We start from the raw sequence: 26189 nt of genomic DNA, 5'->3' as shown, positions 1-26189 counted from the left end.
TCTAAAAGGATATCCAGATTGTAGAGTAAGTTGAATCAAAATAAGGCAAATCATACAAGGATCTGGCATGAGAATAACTACTACATGGCCTACTCTTTAGATGTCTTATGTCCACAATTACTTGCATTGGGGAAAAGGATTTCACAGTGTGGGTACATGTTCCAGGCTAGTAATTCAGGTAATAAAGGACTGCAAACATTGAGTTTAGGCAGTAGTAGGAGAAACAAGGTGGAAAATCACAGTTTTCAGTTCCAGAGTCCTGAAGATCCACAGATGGATACTGAAGGTGCATGGCAGACAATTCTGTGAGCTCTAATGGTGATTTCCAAACTCATTTAATGTTTGTATATCACCTCAGCCAAAAAAACAATGATGAGACTATCTATATATGCCTGTGTCTTTATATGTCTATATATATTTACAGATTTTATATATATATAAATATATATATATACATATATAAAAATTTTATATATATATATACACACATACATATATACATATTTAAAGAGACTTTTAAGTTTAGTAAGATTTTGTTAAGTGACATATGAGTATTGTCTCATTGTTTTAATAGTACTGAAAAATATGGTAGTGGTTTATTTTGTGGTCTGGGTGTTTGCATGCATGCTAGTTTTTGAAATATTTTGTGAGTTCTGATGACTTCATTGCTATCATTAGCCAACTTCTAAAGTGAAAAATATACTTTTGTGGTGAGATTGATGGTTAACAGTAATGGAGGTCAATCCATATTTAGATAGTCTCAACTCAATTTTGTGTGGCTGATTTCTCCTCAGATCTGACTGTGTTGGTATTTTTCAAACTTCATATTGCAACCTATTGGTAGATTATAATATTAATAATAACTATCTCTTATTATTAATAAAACATTAGAAGACAGAAGATAAAATATCAGAGTATATTACTAATAAGTATTGTTTTGATACACTCTTATTTCACTTATATACCTCTATTTATGTATCTGTGTATAGTTACAGGGCTCTATATACATATCTAAATACTGAACCATGATGTGAAATGTGGCATGCAAACACTTTTGAAAGTATTGAATTAGATCACTATTGTTTTTACCCAGGAGTTGTTGCTAGTAAAGAGGTTATACTAGGGAAAGGAGAAACAATGTAAACTGTACCATTTTCTTATTAGTTGACTTATTTTCAGTGCTTGATTCCTTTGCACAGAGCTTTTTAAGCATTCATGTATTGTATTTATTTCATTTAGTTACAGCTGAAGAATATAATCTACATTCACTTAAGGCACACATCAACTGCAACAGGACAAAAACATTGCAGGTGTCCTGCAGACCCTTTGAAAACTCTTTTCCTTTGGAAAGTTTCCAGTAACATACCTGGTTCATGACGTTCAGACATCCTGACTAAGAGAGAGCACCAGTGGCAGTTTTATATGACCTATTAGCAAAGCTTAATTCCTTTCCTATTATTTTAGATAGAAATATATTCAAATAAAAATGCTGATTTCTTTATCCCTCACCCCAATGGATGGTCTGGGTCCTACCCTGTGGAACACATACCCTACTTTGTAGACACTGACTCATAGGCACAGTGGCCAGGGGTTGCACACCGCTGCCCCCAATTCTGACATCATCTCACACTATTCTTGTGCTTACCCACTTTCTCTAGTGTAACCACAATGAGCTCACACCAAGCAAGTTTCTGCCTCAGGACATTTGAACTCAGTGCATTAAGAATCAGTTCTTATTACCATGATTCTTATGAGTCTGGCTCCTTGTCATCATGTAGCATTTATCCCAAATGATACCCTCTTAAAAAAACCTTCCCTGATCACTGCATATTATATAGCCCCCTTCTCTTTCTCTCCACAGCTCCCATCCCTCTGCATTCAATTACTCTCATTTATTTATTTTCACAGGACTTTTCACTGTTTAATGTCCTCCAAACTCTACTTTAAGCCCCTCTGGAAAGGGATTTTGTCTTTACAGTTCAACCCAGTATGCCCAGAATGTTGTTGGGACTTGTAAATATTTGTGGAAAGATTCAAAACATTTCTCCTGTCCTCTGCTTCACTTGAACCAGTGCCTTTGGATCATTGGTTTATGAAACTGGTTCCTCCCCATGATGTCCTTTGGCAGAGACTCTGTATTAGAAAGAAGGAGTTGGTTGTAGGGTGAGCCAAATTCTGTGAAAACTCTCTGGAAGAAATGCTCATGATCCAGCATGAGGGTAAGGGTGCTGATCGTGGAAATCCTGATGGCTTGTTTCTGGGAATAAAATTATCAGGCCACCTATGCATTTGAGAACAGAGACTTACAACTGCAGGTGTATTACACTATTAGTTCTAAAGGAGATCACATTTTTGTGTCTCATAGACAGTTTCAATGATCAAAAATTTGATCTCCAAATGAAAATGTTTTCTTGAGACACAATTAGTAGAGACTGCTAAATTTTATCCTTGTAGGCAAAATATTACAGTCTGAACTTGGGGTTATTCGACTGTATCAGAATGCCCTACCCTTCTGCCTCATGTCTGGCACTCGGTATCCTCTTAGTAGGTATTAATTAGATGACTAAATAAATAAACATAGATGGTTATTTAAGCTGAGCCTGGCCTGGCTATGACATTATTCAGCTGTGCAGTCTAGGTCAGGGTTTGGCAAACTACTGCCTAGAGGCCAAGTCCAAACTCCCACTAGTTTTTGTAAATAAAGTTTTAATGGAACTAACAGCCATGCTCATTTGTCAAAGTATAGTCATCCCTCAGTATCCTTGGGGGATTAGGTCCAAGACCCCCATGGGTATGAAGATCTGAGGATGTTCAAGTCCCTTATGTAAAATTGTGTCATATTTGTATATCATATACACACATCCTCCCATATACTTTAAATCATCTCTAGATTACTTATAATACCTAATACAATGTAAATGCTATGTAAATAGTTGTAAATACAATGTAAATGCTATGTAAATAGTTGCCAGTGTGCAGCAAATTCAAGTTTTGCTTTTTGGAACTTTCTGGAATTTTTTTGTCTGTGAATATTTTAGATCTGTGATTGGTTGAATCCGTGGATGTGGAATCCATGAATATGGAGGGCCAACCACGTTGCCTTTCACACTACAGTGAGAAAGCTGAGTAGGTGTGGCAGAGACCATAGGACCCACAAAGCCTAAAATATTTACTATCTGGTCCTTTACAGTAAAAGTTTGCTGATCCTTGGGCTGGAGAACATTACTTAACTTCTTTGGGCATTGATTGTGTCATTTGTAAAGTGAATTCAATGGACTCAGTGGTGTGCAAGATCCTTTTCAGAGCTCATGTCTGAATTCCCTAGAATTTAAGGCACTGTGTCCATTATGGCTGACTCACGTTGTTATATGGCAGAATCCAGTATGATATTGCAAAGCAGTTATCCTCCAATTAAAAATAAAAAAAAAGATTAAAAAGACATTATGTCCCCAAAGAAAACTCAGAGTGATAAAGACTTAAGGTTATACTCATTGTCTTCTTAGAAAGCATTTGATTTCAAGAAATAAAAGTTCTCATTAAATAGACATAAAGATTTTATCACAGATATCTTGAAGATATACAGGGCATTGCAGGTTGAGTTCGTTTCTATGGTTTGGTGTTTAGTGCTTAGAGAAGAGAGTTATTATCTTGCTACTATCTCACTGCTTTCCCCAACTGCTTTACTAAAGTAAGAGTAAAGACTTTGTAAAGTGATTCTGAGAAGTGGCTTCCCTTACAATCTGTAATGCTTTAAGTGTAGGTCTGGCATATTGAGTTAAGAAGTGAAAAATAATGTTAAATATGACATTAGGTCCCAGTCCAATTTCCTTGACCTACTGTGAGGTCATTTATGGACCAGATAAGAAAATTATTAGTTGCTACATATGGCAGGAGAAAAATTCTAAGTTAGAATCAATTACATTATCTTGCTTGGTTTTCTTGTTTTGGTTTAAATTATAAATGCTTACATAAATTAAAGTCTCATGGATACTTTCCAAAGACAGATCTGTCAAAATTTTCTTCAGGTCATAAAGTTTACATTGGGTATTTCTTCTGATACTTGCCATCCTCTTCCTTAACTACTCATCATACTATTGGTTACACCCTCTGTCCCAGGCCATGGAATATAAACATCACCATCAAATCATATAGTCAAGGGTTCCTAGCAAACTGAGCAACAAGTGGAATACATTTATTTTTCAGTGAGAGTAAGCAATAAGTTGCAATTCAAGGATTCTATCATTCATTCATTAAACATTAACTGAGCATCTACTATGTGGCAGTTCTGTGCCAGGAACTGGAATATCTATTTCATGTTATCTTTTGTAGATTGCAAGCCTATAAAAATTTAGGGATTTCACACCATGATTCCACTCAATTTTCACCCCAAATTTGGGAGGGAATCAGAACAAGAATTCTGTCCACCCCTGAAGTTTCTATTGGACCACTCTGAAGGAATGCTGAGATGATAGAGTAAAGAGGTGAGCCTAAGCTGGCACTCCTGGATAAGTTCCATCTTTCCTCAGGCAACTTTCATTATATGAGATCTTGGTGTGATCTGGGGAAGACCAAGCATCCTGTTGACTTGAGCACTGTTGTTGTTGTTGTTGTTCAGTTGCTAAGTCATGTCTGACTCTGCGACCCCATGGACTGCAGCACACCAGACTTCCCTGTCCTTCACCATCTCCCAGAGTTTGCTCAAACTCATGTCCATTGAGTTGATGATGCCATCCAACTGTCTTCTCCTCTGCTGCCCCCTTCTGCCCTCAGTCTTTCCCAGCTTTGGGGTCTTTTCCAATGAGTCAGCTCTTTGCATGAGGTGGCCAAAGTATCGGATGGGTGGGAACCAGAAAAAGGGTAGTGACCTGGCCCTAGGACAGGGTGACCTCTGCATACAAGGGGACTGATTCCTAATTCACACCCTACTCTATTTCCCAGATCCAAGCAGGAGGGTGGCTTCTCAGTTCACAGTGAGGGGGACCCTCTCAGACTACATAACACCCAGGTCACTTTGGTCCTTGCTCACCATCCCACTCCTGACCAAACTCAAAGAGCTCCTTCTCCTTTGGGTGTGATATGGTAGAACCCGAGTCATGAAACGTGGAAATTCTTTACAACTCACTCATCACTCTTTGATGGTGACCTACAGTGATAGAAACAGCGTCTGGGACCTGCCAAAAGGCAACTCTTTCCTTTGGATGAGAAACTCAGCATCCTGATCTGTGAAGTAAGGAGTTAGTCTAGATTATCTTTGAGGTCTTTCCCAGTTCTTACTTGCTGCGATTTTTGGACTTAGGTTTGATTCCCAAATTAACTCGGTTTATACGGGGCTCACCATCCAGAGATATCATGTGGCAGATGCTGTCACGGCAGTGCCTATTCCTGTCTGCTTGGCATTCACCATCTCTGCTGGCTTTCCTGCAAGCACCTATCACTCTCTTCCAGAGGCTTTTAGCTGGCTGCCCAGACATGCTTGGCTGGAAATGCAGGGGAGTTAAAATCCCCAGGAGTGATCCTTAACTGAAGCCAAACGTGAGCTGATGAACAATATCGCAGCATTTCTGTCTCCTGGGGGACACATCTCTCAAGTGGGTTCTCACTTATCCAGAGCAGTAACTTGTTGGTTAATGCACACTGTTTTGGATTCCTTCCCTGCCCTCTTTTATGTCACCTCCCAAATAAACCACTTACACTCAGATTCTTGCCTTAGGGTCTGCCTCCAGGGGAACTCAACCTAGAACCAGTCCCAAGCAAGTTCCGCTGTGATTCCTCTGGTAGCATGCATGTTAATTCACAGTGGTCAGTTTCTTGAGGGATGTATTTTATTTGATGTGACTAGGGTTGCCAGATTAAGGAAATAAAAATACAGGATTCCAGTTACATCTGAATTTCAGATAATATCAGATAATTGTTTAGTATGAGTATGTCCCATTTGAAGTAACGTGTGGGATATATTTATACTAAAAAATTCATTGTTTATTTGAAATTCAAGTATAATGGGAGTCCTAAGTTTTATCTGTCAGCCTGAATCCCAGCTTTCATTGGGAACATTGGGCATTACAGCTAGACAGAATTTCAGAGCTGGAGAGAAGGTGGAGGGTGATTGAGACTGGCTTGAAAGATGCAGCATGTGGAAGGAGTGCTATTTAGCACACTTAAATAGCAGTGCCCAGGGGTAAAGGAAACGGCAATCTACTCCAGTATTGTTCCCTGGAGAACCCACGCACAGAGGAGCCTGGCAGGCTACCACCCATGGGGCTGCAAGAGTCGGACACGACTTAGTGACTAGACCACCGCCCCCGCCAAAGTCGGGTCAGGAACCAAACAGCAGATGGATGTGGGGTGGTAGATAAGGAATTATTGATTTGAAGGGCTCAGGAAAGGAAGCAAAGACTACAGCCAGCAGTCGCAAACACTGCAGGGAGGGAATGCTCAAGTCTCTGCACTTACCCAGACATTATTCATTTCTCTAGCCCTACTGCCTAACACAATGCCTAGGTCACTCTTGGTAGTCAGTAGATATTGAAAGATGGGAAGGAAGATGGATGCAAATAGGAAATTCTGCCATTATGAGTTTTATGGAGAAGGGCGCCCAACAAAAAATGCAGATCCTTTTTGAGCAATGACTTGCATCTGATTATGGATGCACAGAAAACATGAATTGCTATGTGAATTCTAAGTAATGAGCTTTTCTAATCTTTTCCTCATTTTTCATTGCAGGTACAATTGAACTTACTTAAATCTTTCATGGTTAGACAGGTTTTTGAATGCCACTTGTATATTCAAAGCTAATTTACTTAATAACCGACTTATCTGAACCTTGAACAATATTACTGGGAGCATTTTGATTGAGAGAGTTTGGGAAGAAGATTTTCCCTTCAATTTCAAAAGGCTGTAATCAATTTATGTTTTTAATGACGTTTCCTTTTCTTTATGCAGGAAGGATAAAATCTCATTCTCTGTCAATTATTTCTAACTATAAGTTCAAAGTTGAAAAAGATTGTTCTTATTCCAGCAAGTTCTGTGGTATTTTCCTTACTCTTTTACAGAGAAGACAACAGAAAATAGAAAAATAAATGACAGTGTATAGATAACAGGAGAGTAGTGTCAACATTTCCTCAGTTTTCATTCAAGTCAGCTTTTTATTGTTACTGGAGAAAAGCATTTTTACAAAACACCAAGGAAGCTGCTCTTCAAAGGGTAGTTTTAACTTAAAATAATTTATTCTGTGGATGATTTATTTTTAGAGTTAACATGTTCATTTCATGTTAACACCATGTCAACCACATGAGAAGGGCAGAAATCTGTTTAAGGAGAGGTACTAAAAACGAGCATAGGAATTGAAAATAACATATTTTAATGTAAATTTAAAGATGTGCTTGTTCTTAGCATTCTATCAAAAGTTTCCCCAGATGCTGTAGAGCCAGTGAGATTACTTTGAGATTTATTGTACCAACTGTGTGTGATATTGTCATGGAAATTTGTTTTTTTTTTTTTAAAGTAACAGGTCTCCTGCTTCTGAGAGTGGCAGGGTCAGTTATTGAGACCAATTCTGTAGATTAAAAAGTTTTTTTAAAGCTTAAGATTACTGAACAGTTTACAAAGTATAAAAGTGAAGGAAACTGTAAAATAACAAGTGTTGGTCAGGATGTGGAGAGTTGGAACCCTTGTGCATTGCTGGTGGGGATGAAAACTGGTGTAGCTGCTGTGTGAGATAGTTTGGTAGTTCCTTCAAAAGTTCAACATAGAAATGCCATGTGATGCAGCAATTCCATCCCTAGGTATATATTCAAAAGAATTGAAAGCAGAGACTCACAGCGTTAGTCACAATATCCAAAAGGTGGAAACAACCCATGGTGCCCATCAGCAGATGAACTGATAAATAAAATGTAGTCTATCCATGCAGTGGGATATATTCATCCATAAGAAGGAATGAAATTCTCATACATCTTACAACATGGATGAACTTTGAAGACATTATGTTAAGTGAAATAAGCCAAAGACAAAAGAACAAATACTGTACTGTTTTACTTATAAGAGGTACCTAGAATGGGCAAATTCATAGAGACAGAAAGTATAATGGTGATTTCCAGGGGCTGGGAGGGAGTGATGGAGAATTATTGTTGAATGGGTATAGAGTTTCTTTGGTGGATGATGAAAAAGTTCTAGAAATGGATAGTAGTGCTGGTTGCACATTGCAAATGTACTTAGTGTCACTGAATTGTAAATTGAAAAGTGACTTTAAATAGTAAGTTTTATATTTATGTATATTTTACCACAATAAAATAAAAAAATGAGAAAATTGGCAGGTAAATGAGCACAAAAACTGCTTTTGACCTGAGGGTGTGTGCCATTTCTCAGACCTTCTCTTTACAGCCTCCTACCACAAGAGAGACAGAAATCAAAGCCCAGTGTCTTTTTGTTGCATTCTTAATATTCGTCTTCTTTAATTGTATCCTTAATGTGTTCATGAGGCTTTCTGAATCAGAGACAGACTGTCGTTAGTGTTACTTGCCTAATAATCACTACATTGGCCCTCTTGCCCAGACCTTATCCCTGGGGCATCACAATGAAAGTCACATGGAAAAACCTCTTATGTGAGGGGTCAGATAATCCATAGGTGAGGAATGGAGAAAAATGGATTTTCTCTGCTTGTGTGCAAGAGAAAGAGGCAGCTGCCTCCCCCTCTTTTCTCAAAAGAGGGAATAAAACTTTGGCTCCTCGGTATAGGATGGAAGAATCCTGGGTTCTTACTCTAATCTTTTAGAATGTAGTGAAATCTTTTCAAGGACCGCATAAACCTGAATGTCTCTGGCTCTCTAAGGCCCTGAGCCTCATTTTCTCTTGAAATGTAAACATATACCCCTAGAGTTAGGTCCATCTCTCTGGAGTTCTCTCAGTGTGTACCTAGTTTTAAATTACTGTCCCAAGGGTTTCTTTTAGCTCAGGATCCCAAGTTTTCAGTAAAATTTATTCAGAAACACAAAAATGTTTTCCCTACCCCATACACTGTTGAAGAACATGTTTTTTGAATTTTCATAAATTTTGGTTTATCAATTCTTTGTGCTGCTTAGGAATGCTCTTCCCATAAGTTCAGGAACAGGCAAGGGTTTCCACTCTGACCACTTCCATTCAGAGTTATACTGGAGGTTCTAACCAGTGCATTCAAGCAAGGCGACGGTGGGGGATGTGGGGATAAGGTTTCGAAAGGGAAGAAGTAAAATTGATTTCATTTGCAGATCAGCTATATAGAAAATCCTAAAGTATCTGCAAAAACCATATTAGGACAACCAGTGAGTTTAGCAAATTGAGCACAAGCCCCTGCAATGGAAGGTAGAGTGTGATAGCTGCTTTTACAGAGGTACCATGTCCTTTGGGTTTTCCAGGTGGCTCATTGGTTAAAAAAAAACAAACAAAAAACCTGCCTGCCAATGCAGGAGACACGGGAGATGTGGATTTGATCCCTGGATCAGGAAGATCCCCTGGAGAAGGAAATGGCAACCCACTCTAGTATTCTTGCCTGGGAAATCCCATGGACAGAGGAGCCTGGTGGGCTACAGTCCATGGGGTCACAAAGGGTCGGACACAACTGAGCATGCATGCCTACACCATGTCCTTTATAAATACCCAGGGGGGGAGATTAATTCTCCTGGAGAAAGTGAAATGCATCATAAGAGATGGGCTGTGAAACCGGTGTTTGGGGGAAGAATTGATTTTGGTCAGGAAGAAGGGAATTGGTGTTCTAATGGGAAGGAAGAGAACAAACCCAAATGTCTGGAGATGGAAAATCACAGGGTGCTCATTGCTTCCTTTAGTGTAATTAGCACGGAACGTATGAGTAAAAGCAGGAGAGAGGCAGGAGCAGAAACGAAGGTTAGAAAGAGATGGCAGAAGCCCTGAGTGTCAGATCCAGAATTAAGGACTTTATCTGAACAACTCTAAATAATTTTCAACACCTTCCTTTAGAAGAGTATAAGATTATTTTCTCAACTCTCAAATAGTAAGCTTACTTCTTTTTGACTAGGCAATAGAATATAGTCTTTTTCTATTGGTTAGTCAGAAAAGATGATTATGTTCATAATTTTAAAGTCATTCAAAGTGTGCCTTTAGTTTTTTAAACTAAGCAAAGCAATTCAACTTTATGTAAAAACATAAAATGAAAATATGAATTAAAATCTTTCAAATCTGCTGCTCTTGGATATTTATCATCTCTCTCCAATCCTCAAATGTAAGGTATTTGAGGATAGCAACATGTGATCTGTCTTTCATATTTGCCTTTGTGCAGGCTCTTTGGTAGGTATTTAATAGATCTTTGGTGTCCAGCTGGAACATATGGATAAAAGTTCTATACTCCAGTTGGTAGCTCTTGACATTATTAAGGAGTGTTTCCAAGTTTTAAAAAAAGAAAAGAAAAATCCACAGCACCCAATCAAGGAATAAATATGAGAAATTGACTAGAAATAAAGAGATTTTATTTCCTGAAGCACCTGCTTCTGGGTCCCAGTGCTCAGGTGGAGGGTCTTTCCCCCATCTAGGCCACATTGAGCACCCTGAACAGTTACCACGGCACACAGCTTCCTTCTTGTACAATCCAGTCCATAGAGGGGGATGTGGTTTAACCATCTCAGAAGACCCTTCTGCTTTATTAAAAACTCTTTCTCTGTCTTATCCCAAAGGAAATGGGATGCAGCATCTCTCTTTCCAGACCCACTCATACCCTTTCCCGTAGGAACCACAAAGCACAAACCTCAACCTTCAGAGACGGACCCCTCTATGCTAACTTCCACAGTAAGGACCTGGGGTGGACAGCCAGCCATCCTGCACACTGTGCCACGCAAGAAATGTGTCTTCCTCTTGATCATTGCTCCTACGCAGAAAGGAACTTCTGAGGCTCTGAAGGTTGTTCCTTCTCCCATGACAACTACCCCATTGCAGGGTTTCTCCTGGGCATGCCAGTCTTCTTAATGAGAGGTCCACCACTGCCTGTGGAACGGCTGCTCTGTGCTTTGGCTTTTGAAACCATGCACCTACTTTTTCCCAGTGATGAATTTAAGTAGGCTGCTATTATTGTGTTTGCAGGCATACCTCATTTTGTTGCATTTCACAGATACTGCATTTGTTTTTTGTTTTTTCAAATTGAAGGTTTAGAGCAACCCTGTGTTGTCAGATGATAGCATTTTGGGGGCAATCAACTATTTTTAATTAAGGCATGCACTTTTTTCAAAAGACATGATTCTATTGCACACTTAACAGACTATAGGATAGTATAAGCATCACTCTTATATGTACTAGAAAGCCAAGAAATTCATGTGGCTTGCTTTGTTGTGATATTTGCTTTATTGCAGCAATCTGGAACCAAACCCACATTATCTCTGAGGTCCGTGTGTGTATATATATATATATATATATACATACAGAGATTTATTGATTGATTATAAGGAAAGGGGTCACATGATTATGGAGGCTGAGCAGGCCCATGACCCGCTGTCTGCAAGCTGGGGACCCAGGAGATCCAGTAGTGTAGTTCTAGCCTGAGGGCAGGAGAAGGCCCATGTCCCTGCTCAGAAACAGGTGGAGAGTGAATTCTCCCTAGGATGAGGCCCACCCACATTGGGGAAGGCAGTCTGCTTTATTCAGTCTACTGATTCAGATGTAAATCTCATCTAGATGAAATCTCACACATCCCAAATAATGTTTAACCGAATATGTGGGCACCCCTTGGCCCAGTCAAGTTCACACATACAATTAACCATCACAAGTAGTGAGTAGTTTGGCAAATGTAAATGTAGAGTTTGTATTCCCCACTTTATTTATTTATTGTTGGCCACTTGTGGTGTCTTAGTTCCCCAGCTAGCGATTAAACCCGTGCCCCCTGCAATGGAATTGCAGAGCTCTAACCACTGGACAGCCAGGGAATTCACTGTGTTCTCCACTTTGCTGCTGCTGCTGTGTCGCTTCAGTCATGTCCGACTCTGTGCGACCCCATGGACTGCAGCCCACCAGGCTTCTCCGTCCATGGGATTTCTCAGACAAGAGTACTGGAGTGGGGTGCCATTGCCTTCTCTGATTCTCCACTTTAAATACCCATTAAGACAAATCAAGTGGCCACCTGCATATGAGTCCTTGGGTTAACCCACAGCCTTGACTATTTACCTACCACCTGTCTTTGGCATAAGCCTATCTCAAATGTAAATAACATTCCTCCTACTTTGAAAAGCTTTAGTTAAGAATTGGGTCTAGGACTCCCCTGGTGGTGCAGTGGATAAGAATCCGCCTGCCAATGCAAGGGACATGGGTTTGATCCCTGGTCCCGGAAGATTCCACATGCTGAAGGGCAGCTAAGCCCGTGAGCCACAACAACTAAAGCCTGCATGCCTCGAGCCCATGCTCTGCAACAAGAGAAGCCACCACAGTGAGAAGCTTCTGCACCGCAATGAAGAATAGCCCCCGCTCAGCACAACTAGAGGAACCCTGTGCAAAGCAGCGAAAACCCAGCACAGTGCTTCCCCCGTGGCTCACCAGGTTAAGAATCTGCGTGCAATGCAAGAGACACAGGAGATGCTGGTTCAGTCCCTGGGATGGAAAGATCCCCTGGAGGAGGAAATGGCAGCCCACTCCAGTATTCTTCCCTGGAGAATCCCAGGGACAGAGGAGCCTGGCGGGCTGCAGTGCACGGGGTCACAAGAGTCAGACACGCCGAGGAACGAAGCACAAGCACAGTTTACAAAAAGCATTGGGTCTATGGCAGTGGCTTTGAGCGGGGTGATTCTACCTCCCACTGCATACTTGGCAATATCTGGAGACACTTTTGGGTGTCACAACTGGAGGTGCTGCTGGCATTTGTGGGTAGAGACCAGGGATGCTGTTAAACCCCTAGTGTACCGGGCAGCCTGGCAACAAAGAAGTATCCAGCTGAAAATGCCAATAATGCTGAGGTTGAGAAATCCGGGTTAGAGAAAAAGAGACATTCCACAGCACTCACCACAGTGTGCCCCAAATGTCCCCATCTGTGTCATTGGAAGCCGATGCTTTCTGAAAGCTTTCTGAGTCAGCATTTTCCCACTGAGTTTAAATTACCAGTTAGGCTCTAGCATTAACATTGGCAACTTCAAATGGCTTTAAGACAGTCGTGTTAAATCTCAAATTTGGATGAAACACAAGAAAGCCATGAGAGAAGTTCACAGCACTTTGAAATCTACGAGAGCTGTGAGAATTGCATGCAGGTGTGGCTTCATTCCAGCTCATAGTGCCAACTAGCCCATAGTGAGTTTTCAGATGGGGAGGAGCAAATATTCATTTTCATCAGAGGCAGATGCTGCAGCTGCAGTTATGGCCTCTTCAGAAGGGGCTGCTTTATTCCTATCACTTTGATTCTAAACGCACAGAGTTGTCCTGATTCATACGGGTCAGTGGCAGAGCTCAGATCAGAAATCTTGTTCCTTGGCTTGTCGACTTATGTACTCCCTGCCAAACGTGATTGCTTTTTTTCTGAAATGGGTAACATGTGAATCTTTGCTCATGGTTTGGAAAAAGGTCCCTGTTAATAATTTACAGAAGACAGAGCTACTCCTCTTTTGCATCTTCAAATCTCTCAAAGCACGTGATTATCTCAGCATATCTGGTTTCCAAGTAGCTGAGTGATGAAATACGATTGGCCTCTCAGCATCGATTCCGCCTCTCCTTCCCCCTCACTCTTCTTGTCTAGCAGTTGTTTATTATGATACAAACATTCTTCTTATAAAAGAATCAAAACCTGAGTTCTTTCTTTCTATCTTTAGGAAGAGGTGGGCTGTTTTGGCTTCCTACCATGGATAAGGATCTTGAAGGAGGAACTTGGCAGACCCTCTCCATTCCCTGGGGCTTCGGCAAGGCAGTAGAGGAGGAAGGAGCACACAAATGCCAGTGAGTAAGAGTCCTCAAGCGCAAATAGCAGGGGGCTTAGCATTGTTTTCAGAGATTATCTCGTGTTGTTTGGTTGGACGAATTTATTTGCACAAGGGTTGAAAGCCATGTGTCAGAATTATACAAGAATGATGCCTTTGATAGAAAGTGATGAGATGTTTCTGAGTTTTTGTCCAGGAAATTCTAGTATTTCAAAAGAATATTGCAGACGAGGCGGGAGTATCCTGTAAAAGAAAAGTACAAAACTCTACTCAACTCTGGTTATTTCCATAAGATTGAATGTCCAAAGGCATTTTGAGGAAAGAAAAACTGATTTCAGCTGCTCGTCCTTAGATATGGTATTACAATAGGCTATAATTCAGTAAACTTTGGACTGCCCTTTTTGAAAGGGAAATTGGATTATGTTGTGTTTATTTTCTTTTTTAAAAAGGTGTCTTCTCAGAGACAACTGTATCTGGTTGAAAAGTTTTGATTTTTAAACAGAAAATGCTATGTTGGCTATGCAAATTGGTTTGTGTTTAATCTCTGTGTTCTGTGGTCTTGATAAATAAGGTTTTCTCCTTTGAGAAAAACCACAATTTTACAGCAAGTTCAGATCATTGCTGAGTGGATTATGGTTTATATAAATATGAAATTCTTTCTCGAGGTTGTCAAAATTTCAAGGATGAGAAATTTGTCAGTAATGAATACATTTTGGAATGCTGATGGGAAAGTTTCCAGTCATTCTGCTACTTAATGCTTCCTCATTAATCACTGGCACTGTGTATTTTAAGCCACTTAACGAATTTATTTAAATGATATTCTTTCGGTAGACCATGTGATAATTGAGTGTTTAAGCATTGCTATAGGAACATTGTGTGGAGGCCCGACTATAAAGGAACTGCCACCGGTTAAAGAAGCTCTCCAAATGGATAAAATTCATTACCCTTGACTTCTACTACTTGGGACTTTGAGCCAAATATTTTTTAGAGTTGTTGTAATTTTCCACAACAGTAATCACTTGGTGGCACTCTTCCTTTTAAACCAGTTTAACTCATTTGCATGAGTGCAAATGAAACCTCTCGCTGTTATGTAGTTCACTGTAAGGAAAATTTAGAAAATTATGTCCTTCTGTGGGACTAAATCACACAGAACAGTCTGACATTTTGGAGCTAGCTATTATGCCCTCCAAACTATTGTTTGCTTATGACATAATTTCATCTGGTAACTTTTTAGTGCACACATTTTCCTGTTGATTTCATTCTTGAAGGATGAAATGATTGAATATTCGGGCTAAGGAAAGTGACTCCTTAAGATATAGGATCCTGAGACTTGTGTCGCTTTCTGGCCTGGTCAATAACATAAAAAGAAATAGATTCAGCTCCAAGCTCATTGAAGCATATTGTTTATGAGTTTGGGAGAAAGTAGGTAATAAAAGAGATAAGAAATATTTTAAGTAAAAACTTATAAAGCTGAACCACATAATTCCAATTTGATGGTTTGTTGGCCAGAGTTTTAACTCCATGCATCCAGTGAAAAGTCTAGTATGTCTTGTTTTGTTAGAATTAATGTTAGATATATCTCTAAGGACTGAAGTTCTGTGTTATCCCTGGATGTGCTTAGTCATTAGATGATTCAGGTTAGTACATTGCTAATTTTATTTTATATGTATACATATATAACTCCATTGTGTTTTTATGACTCAACCTAAAAAGCAACCATTATTATAACTTCAACTCATGTCTCCTGTGGAGGATGCTCTCAAGATTCAGTGGATGGGGATAATTTTCATAGAACTACAAGTGCTGCTCACTTGAGTCCCACTCCTGCTACTGGCTTCACAGGAATAAGATCTAAAATCCTGAGTCTGTCCTCCATTCAGGCAGAGTAGACTTCCCAGACTGGGGGTCCCTACACCCCTCATCCAGGTGCCTCATTGTTGATCTGAAGGATCAAAAACTCATTGTTGATTATAAGACTGATGTGATGAGGAGAATGGTTTGCTTTCTTGAACTTTGATAATCCTTCAGATTTTAAGTGACTTGAGATAGTTTCTGTTGTTGTTTGGAGAACAGCTGGTTCCTTTGCCCAGGAGAGCGAGCCACACAGGATGGGGGTTAGGACTATGGTTTCTGGAACCAGCCTGACCTGGGCGTGTACCCTGATGCCTTCTCTTATTGGCTGTATGACTTTGGGCAAGTTTGTCAGCTTCATTAAACCTCAGTCCCCATGTCTGTAAAGAGAGGGTAATACCTATCTCATGGGTTTGGTGGGGTAAATGAGTTACCATAGGAATAGCTCCTAACACAGTGCCTGGCTCATCCAATTATCTGATAACTGATGGTGATTCTTATTGTTAGTACTAGTAGTGGTGATAATGAGCCCTTCAAAGCAATCTTGTTAGCAGGTCTTTAAGTTTGATTTATGTTTGCGTGAAAGTTATAGATTATATCACTATATCAATCTTCAAAAAGGAACAGTGGTTCCTCTAGGACTTGGGAGCAGTGAGTATAGGAGGGTATGAGGGAGCAGCTTCTTTGGTTTTAAACACAAAGCTTTCATTATAGAAAGTATAATTAAAATGTTAGTGAACTTGAAACATGAGTTTATTTCAGTTTGGTAAATACTTATTGAGGATCTACCAATGTGCTAAATGCTGGGGTACAAAGATAAAAGTCTAGGCTACAATGAGAAACCATAACACACCTAATAGAATGGGAAAAATGAAAAATGCTGACAATGCCAAGTGCTGGAAAGGATGTGGAGCCACTGAAAGTGTCATACATTGCCAGCACAATGTAGCAATAAAACAGTATTGCTGCTTTGGAGACCATTTGTTGGTTTCTCATAAAAGTATATATACATTTGCCATAAAAGCCATAAGATCCCACTCCTGGGTATCTACCCTAGAGAAATGAAAACTCATGTTCACAGGAAAACCTTTCACAAATGTTTATAGCAGCTGTATTGGAAATTGGCCCACACTGGAGATACCCCATATATCTTTCAGTGGATGAATGGATAAACAAACTGTCTTAAATGTGCACAATGAAATATTACTCAGCAATAAAAAGGAACAAGCTATTGATATACATGACAATTTGGATGAATGTCACACATTATGCTAAGTGGAAAGAGCCAGTTTCAAAAGGTTACATACTGTATGGTTCTATTTATATGACATTTTTGAAAAGACAAAAGTACAGTGACAGAACAGACCAATGAGGGTTAGAGGTGGAAGGAGGGTGTGATAGAACCCTGTGTGATGGAACTATTCAATGTCCTAATTGTGGTCATGGTTGGAGGGTTCTATACATGTGATAACAGTTATAGAACTGTTCATCCAGAGAAAGGTCAATTTTAGTATGTGATCATGTGAAATGTAAAAAGTGAGAATACAAAATTCTTGCCCTTGAGGAGTTCACAGGTGCAATGAGGGACAGACACAAACACAGATAATCGTAATACAATGGGGTGCATGTAGTGATTGTGCCATCCTGACAGCAGAGTTACGAAGCATCGTGATGTGCCATACTGGCATACTGTGACTCAATCACAAGTGTACCCGAATGGTGCTGCACAAGGACTGTGGTGGTTTCCACGTGTACCAAGATGTGAAAAAATTGGGGAAGGCCTGGCTGGGGATATTATGAGGGAACAGGGGAAGAACACTTAGCCTGGTTGCCTGGGAGGAGATGGGTACCGGGAAAGGCTTCATAGGGGAGATAATACCTGCAGTGGAAATTAAGGGATAAGAGGGAGCTAGCTAGATCAAAAAGGGCTTTTCCAGGAGAGTAGAGGGCATTCCAAGCAAGCCATTCCTTGCCTGAGAAAGGTACGGAGAAGAGGAAGAGTGGGATGTGAGGTGGGAGCTCTAGGGTATTCAAAATTATAGGAATACAGAGTGAACAGATTTATAGATAACTTTGTATAATAAAGTAACATTTTGTTTTATGATAGTAGATTTTGAGCATATTTAGAGGTTAATGGGGATGAAGCAGCAGAGAGGGTGATTTGATTCAAGAGAGGAGGCTGGAGGGCTGAGATAATAAGAGATATAGGGTTCGATGTTAACTGTCAAGTGCTGGAGAACCCTCTTGTAACATGTGGAGCATTACTGGAAGACTCCCTTCTGGGAGGGTCTTTTCATTCATTCATTTTCATTCAACAAATCTTTATTGAGCACCCACCTGCATTCTAGGCACTATTTTAGGTCCTGGGGATTCAACAGCAAACAAAACAATATTCTATTTTTTATGGAGCTGATATTTTAGGGGCTAAACGAGCTCAGCTTTGGACAGTGTTGGAGTGTAAAGGACCTCTGAGGTAATAATACCTAGTAGATGGGAACTGTAAAGAGCAGTCTGGGCTGAAAATACAAATCAGGACTCACTGGCACAAAGATAGAAATTAGAACCTGAGAAGTTGGTTAAATAGTCAATTTTTATACCTTAATAAAGCTGGGGAAAGTTCTGATTTTTTCACCAAAATTCTCAATAATTTGCTATCAGGATTTGTCCTTACATGAGAGAAAGGAGCGGTGCATCTTGCATATGCTATAACTCAAGGTTTCTCATCCATCCATATTCCTTTTTTATGACATCCTGGTATAGGGCTCTCTAATCTTTCTAGAAGATAATTACATCTTAAAATTTACAAATACTTTAGATATGCACAACATAATACTAATGTGTTGGTGGAGAGTGGGCAAAGAGGATGGAACAAAAAAAGAGTAGACATAATATCTCTTCTAAAAACACTCACAGTCTACACAGAGAGAGCGCCTCTGGACTCCTTGTAAACTTTCCAAGTACCTGAAAACAGCCATAAGCAAACAAGTGCAAATTCTCACTGGCCAAGGGGACTGAATCTTCCAGGCAGAGTTCTAAAGTAATCGAGTACACTTCTAAAAGCAGTATGTTCTGAAATCAGTTATTGATGACATGAATCCACAGTGGCTTGGAATACCATAACAAGTTCTTGTGTTTCTCTTTGAACAATATAAATGGACACTGGTGTTGGAAGAGATTACTTTATTGAAGCAATCAGACCCAACTGTGTTTTAGAGCTCTTGTGACTCAGGTACCTATTGATGTCATGGTGTCGACATGGCCCCAAGAGCAAATCATTAAAATTCCAGCTGTTTTGATCACTGAGAAATGAACCAATGGATGCCCTTTCTCCATCCTAGAGTCTCATCTCACCTGTGGTGGGCTTGAGAGAAGGTGGGAGTTAGAAGTGAGGAGGTAAAGAGTCAGTTCAGCATCTCCTGGCAGGCAAACCACCCATAGCAGGGAGTCATGTGTTAACCACTGTCCTTGGCTCTTAAAGGCCATTCTCAGCTGAGTGACCTCTCATTCTTGGAACTAACATGGGCATCTTGAATAGTCTGTGTGTGTCTGTGCTCAGTCCCTCAGTCATGCCCGACTCTTTGCGACCCCATGGACTGTAGCCCACCAGGCTCCTCTGTCCATGGGATTTCCCAGGAAAGAATACTGGAGTGGGTTGTCATTTCCTTCTCCAGGGGATCTTCCCGACCCAGGGATCGAACATGTGTCTCCTGCTTCTACTGCCTCGGCTGGTGGATTCTTTACCACTGAACACCTCATGTTAATTAATTTCACCTATAAAATTACAGTGGCCCTACTTTATTTATGTTCAACAGAGGCTTATACATACTCAACTAAAAATTTGACTTGTTTCCTTTTCCATTTGATAATTAAAGGATATACATCTCTGATATTTGGAGGCTTCTTGAGCATACTCAATTTTATTGGTCAGTGTTATGTTGGATACTAGGAGAAAAAGGAGGAATTTGTGTTCCTATTCTTAGCTCCACACTGCACAGAAAGTCATCAAATAAAAGTTTCTAGCAGATCTTTTAATATATTATGTTAGAATATATATATATTCTCTCTATATAGAATTCATTTCCCAATATTCACATTATAAATTTCCTTTGAATTGATGGTTTTAAGAGACAGTTGAGAAACCATTAGATACTTAGTTCTAACAGACTTTAGATAATCTTTATTGCCTTTTTATTATAAAATTAATGCATATATATAAAAATTCAAAAAAAATGAATAAAGTAGAAAGTGAAATTCACATAATTATGGAGGGGTTAAGCATAGAATGAGGAACTAAAGACCCTCTTGATGAAAGTGAAAGAGGAGACTGAAAAAGTTGGCTTAAAGCTCAACATTCAGAAAACTAAGATCATGGCATCCAGTCCCATCACTTCATGGTGAATAGATGGGGAAACAATGGAAACAGTGGCTGACTTTATTTTTCTGGGCTCCAAAATGACTGCAGATGGTGATTGCAGCCGTGAAATTAAAAGACGCTTGCTCCTTGGAAGGAAAGTTATGACCAACCTAGACAGCATATTAAAAAGCAGAGACGTTACCAACAAAGGTCCATCTAGTCAAGGCTATGGTTTTTCCAGTGGCCATGCATGGATGTGAGTGTTGGACTATAAAGAAAGCTGAGTGCCGAAGAATTGATGCTTTTGAACTGTGGTGTTGGAGAAGACTCTTGAGAGTCCCTTGGACAGCAAGGAGATCCAACCAGTCCATCCTAAAGGAGATCAGTCCTGAGTGTTCATTGGAAGGACTGATGTTGAAGCTGAAACTCCAATACTTTGGCCACCTGATGCAAAGAGCTGACTCATTTGAAAGAGACCCTGATGCTGGGAAAGATTGAGGGCAGGAGGAGAAGGGGATGACAGAGGATGAGATGGTTGGATGGCATCACCGACTCGATGGACATGGGTTTGGGTGGACTCCAGGAGTTGGTGATGGACAGGGAGGCCTGGTGTGCTGCGATTCATGGGGTCGCAAAGAGTCAGACATGACTGAGTGACTGACTGAACTGAACTGAAGTATAGAATAAGGATCAGGGAAGTCTGTCCTATGCATGACTTGGTAACAGAATGCCAACCATACATTTTGAAGAGTCCTTTTCAACAAGGGACGTGATTCAAAATTGCTGAGTCATAGGTGGCTCAGTGGTAAAGAATCCTCCTGCCAGTGCAGGAGATGTGGGTTCGATCCCTGGATCAGGAAGATCCCTTGGAGAAGAAAATGGCAACCCACTCCAGTATTCTTGCCTGGGAAATCCCATGAACAGAGGAGACTGGTGGGCTATAGTCTAGGAGATCACAAAGAGTTGGATGGCTTATTGACTAAATGATCACAACAAGTGTTCCTTGTGTCAATAGGACCTATAAAAATAGCTCCATCAAAATCACTATGTAATTCCATTTCTGGGTATGCATCCAAAAGAACTGAAAGCAGGATTTTTTTTTTTCATTTATTTTTATTAGTTGGAGGCTAATTACTTTACAATATTGTAGTGGGTTTTGCCATACATTGACATGAATCAGCCATGGATTTACATGTGTTCCCCATCCCGATCCCCCCTCCCACCTCCCTCCCCATCCCATCCCTCTGGGTCTTCCCAGTGCACCAGCCCTGAGCACTTGTCTCATGCATCCAACCTGGGCTGGTGATCTGTTTCACCCTTGATAGTATACTTGTTTCAGTGCTATTCTCTCAGAACATCCCCACCCTCGCCTTTTCCCACAGAGTCCAAAAGTCTGTTCTGTACATCTGTGTCTCTTTTTCTGTTTTGCATATAGGGTTATTGTTACCATCTTTCTAAATTTCATATATATGCGTTAGTATACTGTATTGGTCTTTATCTTTCTGGCTTACTTCACTCTGTATAATGGGCTCCAGTTTCATCCATATCATTAGAACTGATTGAGATGAATTCTTTTTAATGGCTGAGTAATATTCCATTGTGTATATGTACCATAGCTTTCTTATCCATTCGTCTGCTGATGGGCATCTAGATTGCTTCCATGTCCTGGCAATTATAAACAGTGCTGCAATGAACATTGGGGGTGCACGTGTCTCTTTCAGATCTGGTTTCCTCAGTGTGTATGCCCAGGAGTGGGATTGCTGGGTCATATGGCAGTTCTATTTCCAGTTTTTTAAGAAATCTCCACACTGTTCTCCATAGCGGCTGTACTAGTTTGCATTCCCACCAACAGTGTAAGAGGGTTCCCTTTTCTCCACACCCTCTCCAGCATTTATTGCTTGTAGACTTTTGGATAGCAGCCATCCTGACTGGCGTGTAATGGTACCTTGTTGTGGTTTTGATTTGCATTTCTCTCTGATAATGAGTGATGTTGAGTATCTTTTCATGTGTTTGTTAGCCATCTGTATGTCTTCTTTGGAGAAATGTCTGTTTAGTTCTTTGGCCCATTTTTTGATTGGGTCGTTTACTTTTCTGGAATTGAGCTTCAGGAGTTGCTTGTATATTTTTGAGATTAATTCTTTGTCAGCTGCTTCATTTGCTATTATTTTCTCCCAATCTGAGGGCTGTCTTGTCACCTTGCTTATAGTTTCCTTTGTTGTGCAAAAGCTTGTAAGTTTCATTAGGTCACATTTGTTTATTTTTGCTTTTATTTCCAATATTCTGGGGGGTGTGTCATAGAGGAATCTGCTGTGATTTATGTCAGAGAGTGTGAAAGCAGGATCTTGAAGAGATAGCTATACATTCATGTTTATGGCAAAATTGTCCACAGCAACGAAAAGGTGGAAGCAAACCAAGTGTCCATCACAGATGAATGAATAAGCAAAATGTAGTGTATACATATGGCTCCCCTGGTGGCTCAGATGGTAAAGATTCTGCCTGCAATGCAGAAGACCCAGGTTCAGTCCTTAGATTGGGAAGGTCACCTGGAGAAAGGAATCACAACCCACTTCAGTATTCTTGCCTTGGAAATGCTATGGACAGAGGAGCCGGGTGGGCTACAGTCCATGGGGTCTCAAAGTCTATACTTGCAATGGAACGTTATTCAGCCTTTAAAAGGAAGGAAATTCTGATGAATGCTCCAGCAAGGGTGAACCTTTAGGACATTATGCCAAGTGAAATAAGACATGTATGCTACAGCAAAGAAATTCTGATCCTTGCTACAGCAAAGGTGAACTTTTCGGACATTATGCCAAGTGAAATAAGACAGACACTAAAAGATAAATACTCTTGTATGAGGTCCCTAGAGTAGTCAGATTCATAGAAATAGAAAATATTGATAGAACAGTAGTTCCTGGGAGGGAGAGGGAGGTAAAATGGAGAGTTATCCTTTTGTCTAATGCATATGGAGTTTCGGTTCTACAACATGAAAAACTTCCAGAGGTTGTACAGCAATGCAAGTATACTTGAGACTACTGAACTGTACACTAAATAATGATTACGATGGTAAATTTTATGTTATGTATATTTTACAACAATTTAAAATTTTTTAATGTTAAAAACATCTGTATGTCAACATGGCCTGCTTGAGTATACACATCACCTATGAAATTCAAACTTTTCTAGTGCCCAGGAGGCCTGAGATGGTACCGTTGTCACATTCTTTGTCTTTCACTGTCTGTGAGGCAGGGGGCCCTCAACAGCAGACCCAGGAGATTCATAAACTCCTCCATACTTAATTCAGATTCTTATTTGTTTAAGCAGTCCTTTTCTGAGGAAATTTGTTAAAGCATCTTTTCCTGAGGAAAAGGGCATTACTTTCTTCAGTTTCTCAAAGAGGTATACAGCTCCCTCCCCATTAAAAAAGGCTTGGAAGTGTTGCCCAATAGATTGTCTCTATTTAATATACTTTATTAAATTAACTGTGCACAGTTCTAATGAGATGGATGAAACTGGAGCCCATTATACAGAGTGAAGTAAGCCAGAAAGATAAAGACCATTACAGTATACTAACACATATATATGGACTTTAGAAAGATGGTAACGAGAACCCTATATGCAAAACAGAAAAAGAGACTCAGATGTATAGAACAGACTTGTGGACTCTGGGAGAAGGCAAGGGTGGGATGTTTCAAGAGAACAGCATTGAAACATGTATATTGTCTAGGGTGAAACAGATCACCAGCCCAGGTTGGGTGCATGAGACAAGTGCTCGGGCCTGGTGGACTGGGAAGACCCAGAGGGATCGGGTGGAGAGGGAGGTGGGAGGGGGGACTGGGATGAGGAATACATGTAAATCCATGGCTAATTCATTTCAATGTATGACAAAAACTACTGTAATGATGTAAAGTAATTAGCCTCCAACTAATAAAAATAAATGGAAAAAAAAGATTAAAAAAAATTAAATAAATTAACTGTGCACAAAAGCTATTTTGTCAAAGCTTTGAGTTGAATATATACTCAAATAAAGCAAAATCTTATTAAGGCTCACTTGTGTGATTGATTATTCCATCTACGCTTTCAGTAGCTGGGATGAATTTATGGCTAAATACTTATGAAACCAGGGTGTCCCTCTGAGATGCCCAGATTAGAGAGTGCTTTACTCTGCAAAGATGCACCTGACCTGAGAAATCGTATTTGTCTTTTTTTCAGCTCTTCTGACACGAATCAAGAAAGTGAATCCAATAGTAATCAATAATTCAAGCCCCACCAATGCATACTCCCCATTCATAATTTTCCGCAAAATGTACCACTATTTTCTGAAGATATTTTAAGATAACAATTAGGGAGTCTTCTACTGTCTCAATAAACGGGATTTCTAGAAGGAAACAACTGGGAAACATGTTGGAATTATAGAGAAGAAAGCGATTTAGACAAATCTTTTTTTTTTTTTTTTTTCTGGTTACAAAGCCCAGACAAACTCAGTGTTTTGAAAAGCAGAGATGTCAGAAGGTCTTTCCTGAGGCAATTCAACATGCACTTGAAGGACCCTTCTCTGACAAGGACTATGCTTTGCCTTTTCAAAGCCCACTCAGGTAAAGATGGTTATCCTGTATTACAGATAATGGCTGACAGGATTGAACAGAATCCTCCCAGGGGACTGAAGCTAATGGGTTGAAAGTTTTGTGTCTTTAATCTATTTGCCCCGAGAAATGCCATCTCTCCTTCCTAATACAGAACTCAAAATCCCAAAGTGGAGAATATAAACACATACACACACACACACATAAAGCCAGCTCCAATGATCACATCTTTGATTTTTTTATTATTTAACTTTTGGCTTATTCTTTTTCTCTATTTTTTAGTATTAATTTTATAATCTGTTAGTCATATCTTTATCGAGAGTCTCTGACTCAGGATTTTGGTTCTAATGGCTCCCTTTCTCTGGAATGTTTTACCACTCTGCTCAAATGTCTCCTTCTCAGATACAAAATTTTCCTGAACACTCTACTTAAAAGTTGTTCATGCTCACTGCCCTCCTCCTCTAAATGCAGCTTTAATTTTCTTCAGAGTATTTGCAGTCATTTAGCATTTCATAACTGTATTGCTTTGTCATTGTCTGTTTTTCCCCAGCATGGTATAGGTACTCAACAAATAAATAACCCTTTATTTAAAGTTTAAATTACTGTGGCTTTTCCAATATTGGCCTTTTGGCTTCATTGTTAAATGGATAAATGAAAGAGTGTTCGAAGGATTTAACTATAAGAGGTTGAGAAAAAAGCCCCCTCTCTCCAAAGCTGTCTTTGAGAAAGCTTGCATGCATTGACGTGTGTTCAGGTAGTAACTGTTGAGTGCTGACTGTGTACCTGGCATGATCCCACATGCTAGTGGGAGAGTAACGTTATACCCTTACTAAGCTACTTTGTCTTTGTGAATACTTGAACACTCAGCTATGATTTTGGGTTCATGCTTTCGTCTAAAACAAGTACTATTCTGAGGTCTCATATTACCAGTATGTCAGGATTCTGTTCTTTCCCCTTGGGTTTTCATGGGGAAAGAGGTAACAAAATGATAACATAGATAAATGGAGTTTTGAGAGGATGCCTAAAAGATTAATTTCTTGCTCTAAAAAAATAGATTGGTTGATTTACTATCCAGTACAGTTAAAATATGATTTTAAGTGCACAGTTTTCTTATAGAAAATGCTTATTAAAGAATCTTATTAAAATAAGTATAATTTTATTTTCCTTACATTTTATCCTTAAACACTGAACTCATTTTATTGAAATATTATTGGAAATTTTTAATTCTGAGGTTTCACATTGCCAATAGCAACCACTTAATAGAAAATACTTTTCAAAATGAAGTGTATTACTACTGGGATTTGGATGAGAGAGCTAAAGATGATCACTATATACATTGAATCTTTTATATTTATTTGTCCCAAGTCTATTTTGTATACACTTTTCACCTTTAAAGTTCTGTGTCATCATCTTTTGGCTTTCACACTATTCCATCCCAATTTTTACCTGTATTACATCTCTGATATTCTATTATTGTATTTCTGTCACCTGTATTCTATAATGTTTTTGAATCTTCACAAT

At 39.7% G+C, this 26189-nt stretch overlaps 1 long non-coding RNA gene across 2 annotated transcripts in view; it reads left to right on the top strand.

Annotated features, from left to right (window-relative positions):
* The window catches only part of LOC139034252 (uncharacterized), a 51086-nt gene that overhangs the window by 8422 nt on the left and 16475 nt on the right, over positions 1–26189 (top strand). The window contains exons 3-4 of one of the 2 annotated variants that reach the window (XR_011486667.1): positions 13779–13902; positions 19406–19621. This is a non-coding gene — a long non-coding RNA (uncharacterized lncRNA). Of the gene's footprint in view, positions 1–13778; positions 13903–19405; positions 19622–26189 lie in introns of those variants that run through there. The other variant, XR_011486668.1, reaches the window with a different exon arrangement.

The sequence above is a fragment of the Odocoileus virginianus genome, unplaced genomic scaffold, assembly GCF_023699985.2.
Source record: "Odocoileus virginianus isolate 20LAN1187 ecotype Illinois unplaced genomic scaffold, Ovbor_1.2 Unplaced_Contig_84, whole genome shotgun sequence".
NCBI classification, from domain to species: domain Eukaryota; kingdom Metazoa; phylum Chordata; class Mammalia; order Artiodactyla; family Cervidae; genus Odocoileus; species Odocoileus virginianus.
This window is presented reverse-complemented; position numbering and strand designations above follow the sequence as displayed.